This window comes from Cylas formicarius, unplaced genomic scaffold, assembly GCF_029955315.1.
Source record: "Cylas formicarius isolate icCylForm1 unplaced genomic scaffold, icCylForm1.1 PGA_scaffold_12__32_contigs__length_19106922, whole genome shotgun sequence".
NCBI classification, from domain to species: Eukaryota; Metazoa; Arthropoda; class Insecta; order Coleoptera; family Brentidae; genus Cylas; species Cylas formicarius.
This window is the reverse complement of record NW_026844225.1, coordinates 8968383-8984256: the sequence shown is the minus strand read 5'-3', so window position 1 is coordinate 8984256 and position 15874 is coordinate 8968383. Positions and strand designations below refer to the sequence as shown.

The following is a 15874-nucleotide window of genomic DNA, read 5'->3' as shown; positions in this document are numbered from 1 at the left end:
GTAGTTCTCTCATTCCCCTAAACATCTAAGTAAAATTCAAAAACACACTCTGTAAAAACAGCATTCATTTTCTTTCTCCTTAAGAAGCACTGCCACACAACATTCAATAACACAATGTAAATTGGAACGGATATTTTTGATTTGAGCGTTCACAAAAGTCGATGAAACAACGTTCGTTCGTATAATGTTACGAGACAGAGTTTTTCGGAAGGCATTGTATCGTTTGCGCCGATTTGAGAATTAATATGTTCATAAAGTGCACCACAGGGGGGCCTAGGGATCTAGTTTAAAGGGCGCGTGTCACCCTTGTGAGAGATTATGTGGTTATAACATCCCCATCTCTGTAACGGCATTAGCTTGAATGGACCGAAGAGATTTATATACACAACAAGACACCACCAAACCGCTATCGTCGAAGATATTCCGGTCTAACAATTTATAAACACGTTTCGTCGCATTTAACATTTTTTATTGCATTTTCTGATATTATTTGTCTAAAAAAGGATTTTTCGAAGATTTTTAGTGATATACGTAGGTCTTTTTACGTCTATGATAAAGCGAATTTCTACTCCTTGCGGCTACCCATGGTCAAAAATTTTTGAACAAACGCTGGGAACAGCTATGGATTCTCGACTATCACCAGTCATCGCGAATATATTTACGGAAGCCTTTGAGAAGAAAGCTCTCGACACTTTTCATTTAAAACCGAAATTATGGAAACGCTACGTAGATGATATTTTTGTTATTTGGCCTCATGGTCAAGAAACAGTAGTAGATTTTCTTAGATATTCTTCTCAATAGAAAATCAGACCTAATATTGGGTCATTGGGTTTACAGAAAACCTACACAAACAGACCGATACCTAATGCATGGTCACATCACCATCCGGCCCAAAAATCCTCGATTATCAACTCTCTTGTTTACAGAGCCGTAAAACAACTATCTCAGCCCGAGTCACTGAACCCAGAATTAAAACACCTTATATCTGCTCTTCTTTCTAATAATTTCCACATTAAAGATTTTAAGCATTCCATCACAAAATACAATTCACCACAACCTTTCAATAGCAATGAGGCCGAAAGAAATCCTACACTTGCCACTGTGGTCCTTTCTTACATTCAAAATATTACTGACCACATATCAAAAGTTCTAAAGAAGTATGTCCAAAAACCTCTCAGCATCTTCGATAAGTCAAAGATCAAATTCCATTTGACATTCCAGGAGTTTACAGAATTCCATGCAATTTGCGGCAAAGAATACATCGGAGAAACCGGACGAAAATATCAACTAGGCTCAAAGAATACGAAAGAGCGTTACGACTGAGACAAATAAACTAATCAGCTGTTACCGAATAAACCGACGCAGGAAGAATCCAGAAGTTTTATAAAAAATATTACAGTAGTCTATGGAAGTTTCTTTGAAAAAGTGTTGTAGTTCCATAGAATATAAACGGTGTTATATTAAGATACGACCGCTTCTCATAACAAAAATAAAGTCTGCATAAGTCTGAATATCGGTATCACTAAAATTTGAGATAGTCCCCTACGGAATAACAGCCACGATACAGTAGACTCTTTATAAACATAATGAGGCTATTTTTTTCATGATACCAATTATGAAAATTGATTTCGCATATTATAATCACAATCACAAACCATCACTTTCTAAAAAAAGAGTAACTTAAAATCAGGTGCCGGTAGTGAGTTATGGATGTCAGCGACCGAAGAGCAAAATATTTGGGACTAAACTAAGCGCGTAAATGTTAATATCGCTATTCCGCATATTTTTTTCGGTTTATTAGAGATTAAAACCGTTTTTCACGTTTCCTACCGGTTTAATTTTGTCACAAAATCAGCCTATCACTCATTAACAAATAAATCATTCGCTATCACGGTAGTAACCATATGTTACATTCTTATTCATCCTGTCAGATAGCTTTTTACCAGTCAGATTATAGGATAATCTAATTGAAATAAATATATTTACATATAACAGGTGGGTTCATCAGCTCTCTAATCTCTTAAATTGTAGTTATATGAGACCGAAAATCATCGAACTTTGTCGGATTAGTGTTACATGTTATAACAACTCTTAATTAAGAAAAAGATAAATTTATCCATAGCGATCGATTCATTAGACTTATCTATTTTATGCGAGATCGACACTTTTGGAATAAACGGATTAAACAGACTTACCAGCCACTTCTTGATTTTAACATTCAACAAGTATACCAAATATATGCACAGAGTATTGTAAAACGGTAATGACACTATCTCAATAGTATTTTAATGGGATCAAAAATTAAACTAAATTATTGAATTGGGACAAATATGCTTGGAGTATTAAACACGAAATAAAAACGTAATAATTTGTTGTTTGATAAAAAATATAAAAAAGAAAGCGAAAATTGAGTTTCAAAGCTTAAGATAGAAGATAAAATATCAGCTCAAAACCGCTTATGAAGTATTTTTGAAGAATACAGCAAAGCGACTCTAATGATTCTCGTGCATTTCGATCATATATACGTCACCGGTGAAGTATAAAATCAAGGCATTTTGTATAAAACCTAGGTACTTTATAAAATAACTAATGATTTCAGACAATGTATGCAATCTTTTTTGATTTAAATATTTAAAATGAAAAATGAAATAAAAGTATTTATTAATTTAAATTAAATTAAATGTTGTTTTAGGTTTTCTTTCGCAGATTAACGATTTTCTGTTGCCAGTAGCGTTTTTGAACACAATGGACATAACATCTCAGACGCACGCCCCTCATCACTTTTTGAATCTTCTTTTACAGCACAGATTGAATGAAAAGTTTGTTTACATGCTTCGCAATTCCAGTAGTTTTCTCGAAACATACACAACATCAGCTGTGCGAATCTTAATCCTTCATTCCAATGTCCGTTGCTGTTATCTTGCATGTTATCAACACTCCCTTGGCTCTGAAAATGTCTTGCTTTTTCGTGCACAATGGTCAGCGAAGGCCAATACTGCTTCAAATAAAAAATATCTAACAAAACATAAGAAACCTCTTCCGCCCGTTTCGATTTAAGACCTCTTAACACAACGAATTTAGTTAAATGATCCTGGTAAACCAATATGAATTTATAGTCACCATCTGGATGTGACTGAAAGTCGATCAAGTCTACTTGACAACGAGAATTAAATTCAGAAGAAATAATAGGTTTCATAACAATACCTTTTCTAACACCTTTTTGTTTTTGTTGACATGGTTCGCAAAGTTTGATATGCAGTTTTATAACAGAACGGGTTACGTTTTTATATCGGCATGACAGTTTTTTAATCATACGATCTCTTCCCCCATGACCAATAGTGATATGAGTTTCCTGTAAAACATCGAATAGTTCGCTATCAGAGACGTAGTAAAGATGTTGCTCCCAGATTCTTTAACAGGAAATATAAGCTTGACATTTTGTCAATTGTCAAAATATTATTACGTTTCAGCAACCAATGATCCCGGGAAACCTTTTTCGTTGTTGATTTCGCACTATTAACATAATTAATTATCACTTTGTAGTGATCATATTCAATATAAACACAATTTTTTGCATTTGAACGCATTTTAGTTTTTAGTTCTGAGTAAAATCTATTTTTCATTACCAGAATCCCTGGTACCATGGTTTATAACGACAATACTCTCGACGAGCTCAAACCATCTTGGAAGCGATTGCAAATTATTTGAAGAGTGCAGATTACCGAAATGAAATAGTAAAAAGCTTCACGGAAATTAAAAAATAAAATGGATACCCGATGCAATTTCATCTTTTTTGGTTAAATATTGTATTAGTGCATTCCCTAAACCTTTATTGCTGATTTTTAATCTACCGCTTTTTTCTGGAATTTATCCTGGAAAAAATTAATACATACATATATATATATATATATATATATATATATATATATATATATATATATATATATATATATATATATATATATATATATATATATATATATATATATATATATATATATATATATATATATATTTATTGGCGAGTCAACACCATTAAGATTGAGACAGACTATACTATAAATCTAATAAAATACGTCAAAACATCAGGGGTGCCACAGGGTTCTAGTTTACTATCCCTCTTGTTTCTAATATTTATTGAAGACGTTATTTCAGTTCTCAGCAATATTCAAACCCTGTTATTTTAGGGTGACTTAGAAATGCATTCCTCCATTTCCTGTGTAACTGAGTGCATTACTTTGAAGAGTGCACACACTGGTGTACCTCAAACGATTTACACCTTAACATATCAGTTATCTATATTCATCAATCGTTACAGTGTGTCACTTTGTTAGCGTCATTGGAAATTCGTATACCACGGTTAAATTCTCTCACTAAAGATACTTTTCACTGAGTTAGGGCCAGAACAACCCTGTTATAAAGTTTTCCTATAAATGTAGAGTGTTCTAATTATATTTGTATTGTATTTTCTAATTGTATTTATCCCGTGGCACAACAACCACTGCCTCCATATCACACATTCGTCTGGATGGATCTCGTCTGTGAAAGGTAAGTATTTTGTGATTTTCTTTGTATAGGTCTTCGCTATATTTAGCGGTAGCGGTACTGCAAAATCCACAATGAAGAGTTTTCCCACATTTTTTAAAGTAAATCCTATTCCAGTTATGTTGTTTGGTATCATAGATCGATATTTTTATTATTATTATTTTTAACCACAACTTGCGTTGATATGTTTTATATGCTGCATGTTGATAGAATTACAGCTTTTTTGTTTTCGAGACCGATAGTTCAGATTGCTTCAGAAATTTGCACGCTGCTTGGCAATTCGCGGAGATAACTATTGGTATAATTTTCACAGAGTTTCTGTTCAATTGAACTATGTCGGGTCTATTATGGAGAGTCTCTATCCGTTACCAGTTCCCTGTCCCAATAGATTTTTATATCTTCCTTCTCCATTATAGTTTCAGGTAAGTATTTATAAAACGGTGTTATTGTATTAATCAGATTATATTTTTTGCAGATTTCTTGATGAAACATTCCTGCAACTCTGTTGTGCCGCGCCATGTAGCGAGAGTTGGGAATCCAAACGAAAGATTCTAAGAATAGATTCCTGTGTTGTCATTGGATAGGTCCTTTTTCTGGATATACTTATTGTAATTTTTTGTCGCCATCACCTCATCTTGAATTGCTTGAATAAGTCACTCTGTTTCCTCTTCTATCATTTGAATATTTGTTTTTATTTCAGGAGGAGTTGCAGAAGTCACGTTCAGTGCCAAGTAGTTGTTGTCAGCTCAGTCAGCTATCGCTCTGTGCAGATTCGCCGTGGAGTGAGTGAAGTAAGTATACAATTTCTTTATTTGGACCGCATGTTTCATTTCCAGGTTCCCTAAGGCTCTTCCAGCTTTATTCCTAGGTAGATAAAGCCTGCTGTTTGACGATGACGGATGATGAGCGCGGTATTTGGCCATCTTGGTCCTTGATTTCCTATCTAGAGCCTGCCAATCTGTCTGAGTCCATTTTAAAATACCAAATATGTGTGTCATCATGGGTAGAGCCCATGAGTACAAGAAAGTTTCCATGATAGAACCAACCCTTTTCATAAGATTGTCCTGTACCCTTGCTTCATCGCTTTGTGTTTTTTTAGTGCTGGAAGGTCCGTTTGGTCCATTAATCTGATGTTATTAGATTCTTGAATCTCACCTCTTTTCGGGTGTATAAAAGCACACTTCTCTATTCCAAATTTGACCACTAGTTCTAGTTAGCTTTGCAGTTGTTCTTTGTTACTGGAATATACTTTCAAGTCATGATAAATATAATAATTATTATTATTCATTAAAAAATTTTATCTCCTGTCTTAGTATCATTAAAAATCGGAATAAAATGATTCTAATTGACAACAAATCAGACTATTGCTCGAATTGAACAAAAACATTTTTTTGCTAAATATTTTATTTTCAAATACCAAATCGGTAAATTCGAACAATAACCGCGGACGAAACTCGGATAGAACAACTAAGTACAGAAGTTGTAGAACAGTGTGTTATCACATATTAAGCGTTGGCCCAAGTTGGAGGTATTTGTTTCATTTTCTCGTCACGAATAGTGGCAAAACAAGATATTAACAAAGTTTTCAACCTTCTGACCGTTGTTCGGCTCTTGTGGACAGCGGTCGACGTTTCATTAATAAGTAATTTACCCCTCAGGACAGGATTACGTTTCCCAGCGTGTATGCGATAAGAATGGTGGTGCATCCGCCTTTTCAACACTTTCTCTATTGCCAAAACCTAACCAAAACTACTATTTCTTTGTAAAATGTTCTCTCTATATTGTAAATTATCATAATTTTATATGTGTAATATATAATTAATAACATAAGTACAAATGTTTGTGAGATTTTTATTTGTTAGGATTATTTAGTAGCAACAATTTTTTAAGGTTACAATATATAGCTTATAGTAAGTTAAGATAGTTGCTATAGAAGAAATAAATGTAATTTCACAAAAGAAATAAGAACTAAAAGTTCAGATTTTCACAAAATTATATATTTTCACATGACAATTGCTTCGACAACACCGTGTCCTTATCAAATGTAATAAATATTTTTTTTAAATTGTTTGTAAATACAAACTACCTGCTACTTCATATACCGAAAAATGACAATATTAATTAATGTTGTTGTGAGAATTTAAGTTCAATAAAGGCCAGGTATTTAAATCTAATTGAACGTTAAGCAATACATTTTTTTAATTTAATTTTCTACTTTCTGGCGCTGTATGTGAAATCAGTGTATCAAACACGATCCTACCGAATTATATCAAAGACAAGTCAAGGAAGTAATTACTAATTCCACACTATTTACTGACAAAGACAATTATTTTTTAACAATCAGATATGCCCATTAGACCAGTCGTGTCTAATGTAACAGCTCCAGCACTTAAACTCTCAACAAAATTAGTAAATATTTTAAAGTTAAATGCAGCCATTTTGTGTGTATAAGGGTGATTTGAGTTGTTGTATGTATGTTGATGTATGACTGTGTCCGTGTGTGAAGGTTTATGGTTAATGGAAAATCTATTTTTTTTGCGTTTTTGTAATAGTTAATATCAATCTCGACAGTGAATTTTATATGATTTTGTAACGAATTAATGCAATTTAAAAAAGAATTCAATTGTCTGTCCGTTCCAACAGAAATACACATCTTTGACTAAGAACTAAAAGTTCAGATTTTTAGAACTAACAACACAGTAGGAAAATTTTCGCAAAACAATAAAACGAAATGTCCAAAAACTCAAAAATCAGGTGTCTACAGATAGATCCTTCAAGAAAAGCATTAAGGAACATAAAGGAGCGTTTAAAAACAATAGTCTAGATTCTAATTATGCTACACACTTAGTCACAGAAAAACACATTTTTGACGACAATTTTGATATTTTACATACAGCCACAAAAAGTATCAAATTAAATTTATTGGGAGCCATGTAGATTAACAAAATGAGACATTCAAATGTATTGTTTAACGATCAATTAGATTTAAATACCCCTCCATTATTAGATTTAAATATAGTAGCAGGTAGTTTGAAAATATTACATTTGATTTAAAATATATAATTTCGTGAAAATCTGAACTTTCAATTCCTATTTACTCCGTTAAATGGATTTCCATCAACTAAAAGCCACCTCAGTTCAAAAATAAATCTTGAAAGCGCTTCTAATTTTTTATATATGCTGTTTTCCCCTCAAACGTTAAATAAAAAAGTTAAAGGGGAACATTATATACAGATATGGATTTAAGATAATCCTAGTCAAAACTATCTATTGATAAACCAAACATATTAGCGCTATCACTTAAATACCCAAAACGTCTAGTTAGGGTTATCGAATTTTTAGGCACTTATGTGAAACATCGTAATTAGTCGGGGTGCGGGATATAGAGTGGCATCGGCATCAGCACCACCATCACGACTATCCGTCAGCAGCGGCCGACATCATTCACGGGATTAGCCCGGCTAACCGTGTTAATTGCCGTCGGGCTGGTCCGCGCTTCGCGTAAATCAGCACCGGCTTAAGTCATCAAGCCGACGAAATTTACACCCCGTTCCGGCAAACACACCGTTACGGGGTAGGTATACTCTACAAAGCGACGGTCTTCATTAACAACCGTCGTCTCGTTTTATATTTTCCTACGTTTAAATGGAAAACTTTTAAAGCGCCGTTTATTTTAATGCCGATAAATCCGACCAACGCATATAGCAGTGGTCGCCAAGCTCTTCAATGTGTTGAGCTACTTTGTTAATTTTGGAAACAGTGAGCTACCCAGACGGAAGCCACTTAACGCAACGTAAATGATACAATCCACAGTTTATTTACTATTTTACTTTAACTGGTAATACATAATACATAGGCACTAATAATAAACTAATAACAAAATAACTAATATTACTAGTACATACTTGTTCATAGCTAAATTCCTACCTACCAAACGAAGGTGTTTGAAAAATAAACACAAACTTTTATCTAGCCACAACGGCATGTCACGTAGGATTTGAAAATAGTTAATAATAACAACAAAAAAGTAACACGCTATCATGAACATAAACATTGAGAAATAAAAAAGCACGTTCAATAAGCAGGCTGACACTCAGACTCATCGATAATTATTTTAATGTTTGCAGTTTAATTTGATACTGCCATTCGAATACAATTATCCAAATATTCGTCTGTAAGTCGATTTCGATATTTGTTCTTAATAAACTTCGTATAGGAAAATAGGTTGAACTGAATAATGCTTTCACTTTCAAGGCAGCACGGCATAGAACTGAATATTTGTCTTTACTTACAATGTATTTGGTGATTGAGACTAACGATTTTGAGGCTAAATCATTTCGAAACTCAATTACTTCCATTTCTGTTGCAGCGAAGTCGTCGTCGAAGTTCTGCATAACAGAAGTTGCAAACTGTTGGATATCAATTTCCATAAAAGGTGAAACAACAAACCGCGCTACTAAAGCCATTTCGTTGAAATCCTTAAAACGATTTTTGAAGTTATCGTTCAGGGTAGAAACTATTTCTACATATTTGCTGTCATAGGGTTCTAACGGATTTTGAGATGTCTTTCCTGAAAGAATAGCAAAATGCTTCGCATCGCTGTTAATTAGGTTTTGCTCCCAAAACTCTAGCTTTTTGATAAATGCTTTTATATCAGAAATCATTTCCGTTAGCTCTTGCCTCTCCCCCGAAGCTGCAAATTAAGTTCGTTTAATTTCTCTGTAATGTCCACGAGAAAACTAAAATCTCTAAGCCAGATTGAAAATTGAACTATGCCAGATGAGGCGTCATTAAAACGTCTCACCACTCGTTATCTACTTAACGATCGGACTTCAGAGTGAAGGAGTAAGTCCCCGTATTGGCACTCAAGCTCATCGGCGAAGGTTTTGAATAATCTTATTTGTAACGTTTGAGTTCTAATCTTGTTCACAATTTTTACCACCAGTTTCATAAAGTTGTTTAGTTTCAGGAAATTTCGACATAATGCTTGCTGATGGAAATGCAGAGAAATTGAGGAAAACTTTCATCCTTACGACGTAACGCCACCACACCCTTATCACAACCCACCATCTCTAGAGCGCCATCGGTTGTCAAGCCTACCATTTTCGATATTGAAATTTTCTCATAAGAAATAATATTTTTTAAATGAGAAAACAACTCCTGTCCAGTCTAAACTTCAAAAGATCTTCTTTAATCGCAAAATTACTAAAAACCATCCTGACGAACACGGCCATCTGGGCGGCGTCAACCACATCTGTTGATTTATCCAGTTGAAGTGAAAAATAAATACAGTTGCCTAAGTCAGTTCTTAACTGTAGCAAATATCATTGCTCATTACTTCTACACGTCTCATCACTTAGCAGAAAGTTGCATAGATTTTATAGCTGAAACTATTTCGTCTTTATTTCTAAAGTTGGCGAATAACGAATCAGCAGCCTGCTTTATCATTTACCCGTCTTCATACGGCTTCTTTTTTTGTGTAATTATCAGGGACACACGGTACGATGCTTCAGTTGCTTTTTTATTTTTGTCGACTTTTCTTAAAACTATTGATTGTTGTCCAATTAACTGCTTTTTTAACTCTTTCAGTTTCAGGATTTCTCAAAATTAGAATGTACAGTTTTATGATGTCTCTCATTATTTCCTTTTTTAGCAACGGAGACCGAAGTATTACATAACAAACACACATTTGTTACCTTTAACTTCCGTAAAAAATATTGTTCTTCCCATTCCCAATGAAAGTGGTATGGTCTGTTCATAGACATAAGACAATGATCAATTGCTTTTGAATGGTATTACCCAAGGGTGGTTATTAACATACAATGCAACAAGATTATTACCTAAAGTTTAGGAATTTAAATTCAGGTTAAATTGTGGTCCGTAATAAAAAATAATTTTATACCTACCTGTGTTTAATATTCTTTGGTTTGGTATACTACTTAGTTTAAGCTTATTAGTAAGCATTCTTATTTCGTGTGTTCAATCGTGTGCGAATTATGCAAAATATGTACGAGTCTAGTGTATCTCAGGAAATGCTCCTGCCCAAATGTAGAAAACATTATTCTATTGAGACTAAGGAAGTTATAAACAATGTTCATTTGACTCTCATTGGACGTGGTGTCAACAAGCAAGCATCTTTAGAAGAAACCGCCACATTGACGAAAATTTGAACATCAACTGTATGGAAAATTATGAATAATCAAATTTCAACGAGGAAGAAAAGAAGCGATGCCGACATTTTCTCGAGTGTAGATGAAAGTGATCAAGCTATAATACGGCGTAAAATTTACCAGTTATACGAGGAACAAAGCGTGCCTACATTAGATATCTTAATTAGGAGACTTGAAAAAGATGAAACCGGTGTTAAATGTGGCAGAACTACCTTATTCAACACATGGGTTTTAGATAAAAAAAATGACAAAAGGCAAGTTTTAATGGAATCTTTTAGAATTCGGAAATGGCGCCTGGAGTATCTAAAAAAAATTAGGATTTACAGAGAAGAACAAAGGCCAATTATTTACTTGGATGAAACCAGGTTCGGCACTTATGATATCCCGGAAAAGGGTTGGGTTGACTCAACTGATAAGTGTAAAACAAACGCGCCATCAAAGAGAGGTAAAAGAATAACTATTTTGCACGCTGGCTCTAAAGATGGTTGGATTCCAAATGGACTTTCTCTGTCTGCGAAAAATATTAAAGATTCTTGTCTGTCGCTCTCGAACACTAACGCGCTGGTCCTGCTGGTCGGTTCTAGCCATTCCTTGATTGCATCAGCTGCAGATTGCTCACCGCAACGTTGCCGCTATTTATGTTTAACATTCTGACAATTAGATTTTTTGTGGAATTTTGAAGCTTCTCTGATTTTTGCAGTTTGTGTTTTTAAAATTAAAATCGCTGTGAGAGCTACCCGAATTGTCTCCGCGAACTATTGGTAGCTCGCGATCGGCAGGTTGGCGACCGCTGGCATATAACTGCTAGCCATACAGTCTATGCTGACAGTATAGAAACTCATGACGCAACTATGTAATTTTTTTGAGAAGGTACATTCAACGTGCTCATGCTCGAGATTTAAAATTTCGTTTTTAACCAATAGCAGCTCTAATAACAAATTCTGACGTAGGACCCATAAGACCTTGCGCCTTTCAACAACCAGAATGGCCGCTGACAGATCCTCGATGTTTGGATGCGGCATTTTTACGGCAGCATTTTCTTAAAGCCCTGTAGTTGCGATGCAAGCTATGCAAGCTCATAGGTTTAACCTCCATTGAAATAACTTTGAGATGTTAGATGTCGCACATGAAACATCTAAGTGAAAAAAATGTTCAAGAAGCACCTCCTATAGACAGTAATTGACAAGTTCTAGTAAAAATTCAACTTGTAGCTTAATTGCTTTCTTATATTTCCTGTTATTCTTGTACATTAAAACAAACATCCTTCGTACCTAAAAATGTAGGGAATTCTGTTTAGTAAATTCACATGTAAATATTTGTAAAGTCTATTTTCCAGTTTGTTAAATATCAAATATATAGGCATCACGGTTTCTTTAAGATCCTATTACGTTCTCATATTTGCCACATTTGCTGCAATAATAATATAATATTATGTTTCGGAGATTCTTAACTAATGCTTTTTTTTTCATCCATACTTCTCTGAGATGTTTTATTTGTTTTTTCAAATGATAATAATAAGAATAAACTAACCAACTATATGATGAGTGACTTGGGCTAGGAGGTTTTAATTTGTTTAATTACGACATAATATTTACAGGGTGTTTTCTAATTGAATGACTATAATTAAGGGAACGATTTTTGGGTCCATTTTAAATAGAAAACTTCATATCAACATATGTCCTAAATGTCTTAACTAATCATTTCTAAAGAAATTTAATTTCTTGATCTACGGTTTTCGGTTAAAAAAATAAAAACCTATTCCCCGCATGATAGCATTTTAAAATGAAAAAAAAAGCACATACACATATTCAGTATTTAGTTTTTAGTTACCAACTAGTATCCTTCAGAAAAAAAATTTTTAAGATGCCCCCATAAGAAAAACTCCAAACTATTGGGGAAACAAAACCGACGCAGGAGGAATACAGAAGTTTTGTAAAAAATATTACAGTAGCCTGTGGAAGTTTCTTTGAAAAATCTGTTTATCATCTGCGTATCGGTGATCTAGCAAACAACTAACAACTGATCAAATTAGAGGTGTCAATTAAGATCAATAAGGGAGAAACAATCGAACCCTAGACACTAGACGATTCAGAAAAACCAACATACTTTAATACAGCAAGAAGCAAATCTTGGTTAATGGCGTCAAATGATGTTCAGAAGTCCAATAAAATATGAACAATTATCATTATCGTTTGCTCTAAAAATCTCATCTGTTGTCGATCACGTGTAAATATTCTTTAGTAAATGCTTTTGAGATGTAAGGGTTTCTTACTAGTACGTAACTAAGTGTAACGCTTCTTTTTACATTTTGTAGTAATCCATATACAATACAAAAAAAATATGTCTGGCTAGCCAATTAATAAAGTTATTATTAATATTATTATCGAGAACTGTTAAACTCTGCAAGTATATCAACCTTGCTCAGTTCCATTTATAAACCTTATGCTGGAATTTTTCTATTATTTTGCTGGACTAGTAAATTCAAATTTCAACTACATATCTCCATATATAACGATAAAAAAAATAAAACAAATCTTGCCAAGCAATTAGCAAAAACTCGGGATTATTTGTGAGATTGTGATATACGATGGGCTATAATAATTGAGAATTCTAAACTAACTTGGACGTTTCTAAACGATCCTTCATAATTCCTTTAAATTGCGCATTCCAATTTGTATCGATTGGCTTAATCCTTACATAAGCCTTCGGCATTCATTGTTAAACCCTTGTTCTAACAAGAATTATACCTAATATATCTAAAACTATGTAAAGCCTGGTGTGACACCGTTTTTGTAGTAAGTATATAGCATTTGGGGTCGTTTTATGCAGCCCTTAGAGCCGTTTTCCACGTACCAGAAGTATAGTGAAATTTATTCCGAAAATTTTCTTAATAATGATTGTTGTTGCTGTTTTACACGATATAGAAAATTACTGTAAAAATATTTAGAGCAAAATATTTTAGAAAGTGCCCGAGAATCGTCGCAGAAGTTATAAAACTACGTCAAATAACAATGGCGTGTGATTGACATCGAATTCCATTTTCTTATTTATTTACTACTCATGTGTGTTTTTAAGTTTTGTGCTGCTTTAACCCTCTGTTTTCTGTTTTTACTTCAAAAAGCTGCATTGTCGTGGAGCAAAGGAGAAGTGACTGTTTTGTTGGAAGACTACTAGAAGTGTCCGAATTTATTGATCTTAATATAACATACCTTTCGAAGTCCCTTTAAATATACTCAGTATGAAAATAAATTACAAAGTCAAATAGAAAGAACCATCCACATTTTGTATTTTTGGGACAAAAAAATAAAATAGCAAACTCACCTAACTCTTGCACTTACGCTCAGGCACATAAATGTTTTTGTTTAAATATATCTTTTTGTTCATTCTGAGAAAGGTTTTGTATGCCTCAGTGCCTTCAGTTACCAATTTATTATTGAAAAGAGCCAAGGTGTCTCTGCATTTTCTTCTTTGGAGTCAATTTTTTTGAGCTTTGAGACGTTTTTTTTTGTTTATCTAACAATTTTTGTCTAGAAATCATAATTGCAAATAATAAATAATATAAGTACAGGTTTAGTTTATTTATTTAACCACAGTATAACACTCTATGTGTAGCAAGTCAAAAACAAAATAAACAAATACATATAAGAATAATAAAACAATATAAGTATAAAACATTTAAAATCACGAAACCAATTTGTAAAAGTAGACAGGTTATGCAGGTTTAAAATTTGAAATTTAGGAATTTATACTGTAAAAACAGTTTATTGACAGTAGATGCTTAACAGCACTCTTAAAAGACTCGTTACCTAAGCGTTTTATATTAGAAGGTAAAAGTTGAATTTTAAAGTATCTCTAATTGGTTTATCAAGACGGTATCTGGGAATCACTAACTAGTGTGTATTACGCATTGCGTAGGAATGAGTGTCAGACCGAACAGAAAAGTTTGATTTATTAGAGTATATGAAAGTCGATGGTAAAGTCATAATATGAATACTAAAAAAATGTGTTCTACAGGATTCTCTATATTCTAAACCAAGAAGAATTCGGAGAGACAAAACACTCTGACTGCATAACTAGATCCTCCCCATATGGTGAGCTCATATTGAATTTTAGAGTGAAATAAAGCAAAATACTCATAACTTCAGTATTAAGAGATTGCTTTAGCTTTCGCAGTATAAACAGTGCGGATGAAAATAGAATCAATATGGACAAACCAATTCAATCTATCGTCAATAGTGATACCGAGGAAGGTGACGGTCGTACCTTTTGTAATATTAACATTTGAGGAAACTAACAGATTTTGGGTGTCATTTTAGTTTAAAAGCAAGTTATTTGCTGCAAACCAGGTTTCCGCCCAATCGTCAGCCACATTACTGTTCAGTTCGTCTACATGAAAGCACGAAATAACTTAGCTCTATTTTATGTAGGAAAATATACATCAGAACAAATCCCAAATTTCAGATGTGACAAAAAATTGAAAGCAGCTGATTACTACTGTAATTGTCAAAAGTATTGAAAATTTATGCCCACATGGGTTACTATAGGGTAAAAATATTATATACCATGCGGAAATTAGATGCAGAATGCGAATAATAAAGCATATGTTTATAATATGTCGTCATGCATTAAATTTAGTTATCCACTCAATCTGAGCTGTCCAATATTTTTCCACATCGTCGTAGTAAATTCTAGAAAAGCAGCGATGTTGTTCGAACCGGAGGCAACGTAAAAAACACCCCATTGGACACTAGCAAGTGGCGGAACATTCATCAAATCAGTTGAACGATATTTATCTGTCGCCGAAATTACGTTGATGTACGTTAACACAGAATAACTTGCTATTTGGCAATGAAAATGCCTGTCGGTCGCTCAATTAAAATATTAGTTTTGACCCGCTATGTTGCGCGTTGTAAACAACGTAGGTGCTAATTGATGCTCAGCAATCAATCAGTAGGGATACCCTTTTTAAAACGCCCATAATAAATTACAAGAATACTAACTGACGTTTATTTTTAAAACGTAGTGATTTTACATCAGTAACTCGCGCAGGTTTTACGTAATTTCGCAGAAAAATTAATCGTTTTATTTCGAACATAATGTAACTAAAAATAATGTAAGCCAGAAGTTTTATAAAGAGCCTTACAGTGGTGGAAGTTTCT

At 33.6% G+C, this 15874-nt stretch overlaps 1 protein-coding gene across 1 annotated transcript in view; it reads right to left on the bottom strand.

Moving 5' to 3' along the window:
* Nucleotides 1–15874, bottom strand: part of LOC132708581 (E3 ubiquitin-protein ligase RNF220-like) — a 189924-nt gene that overhangs the window by 12646 nt on the left and 161404 nt on the right. The gene's annotated exons all lie outside the window — the stretch shown is intronic.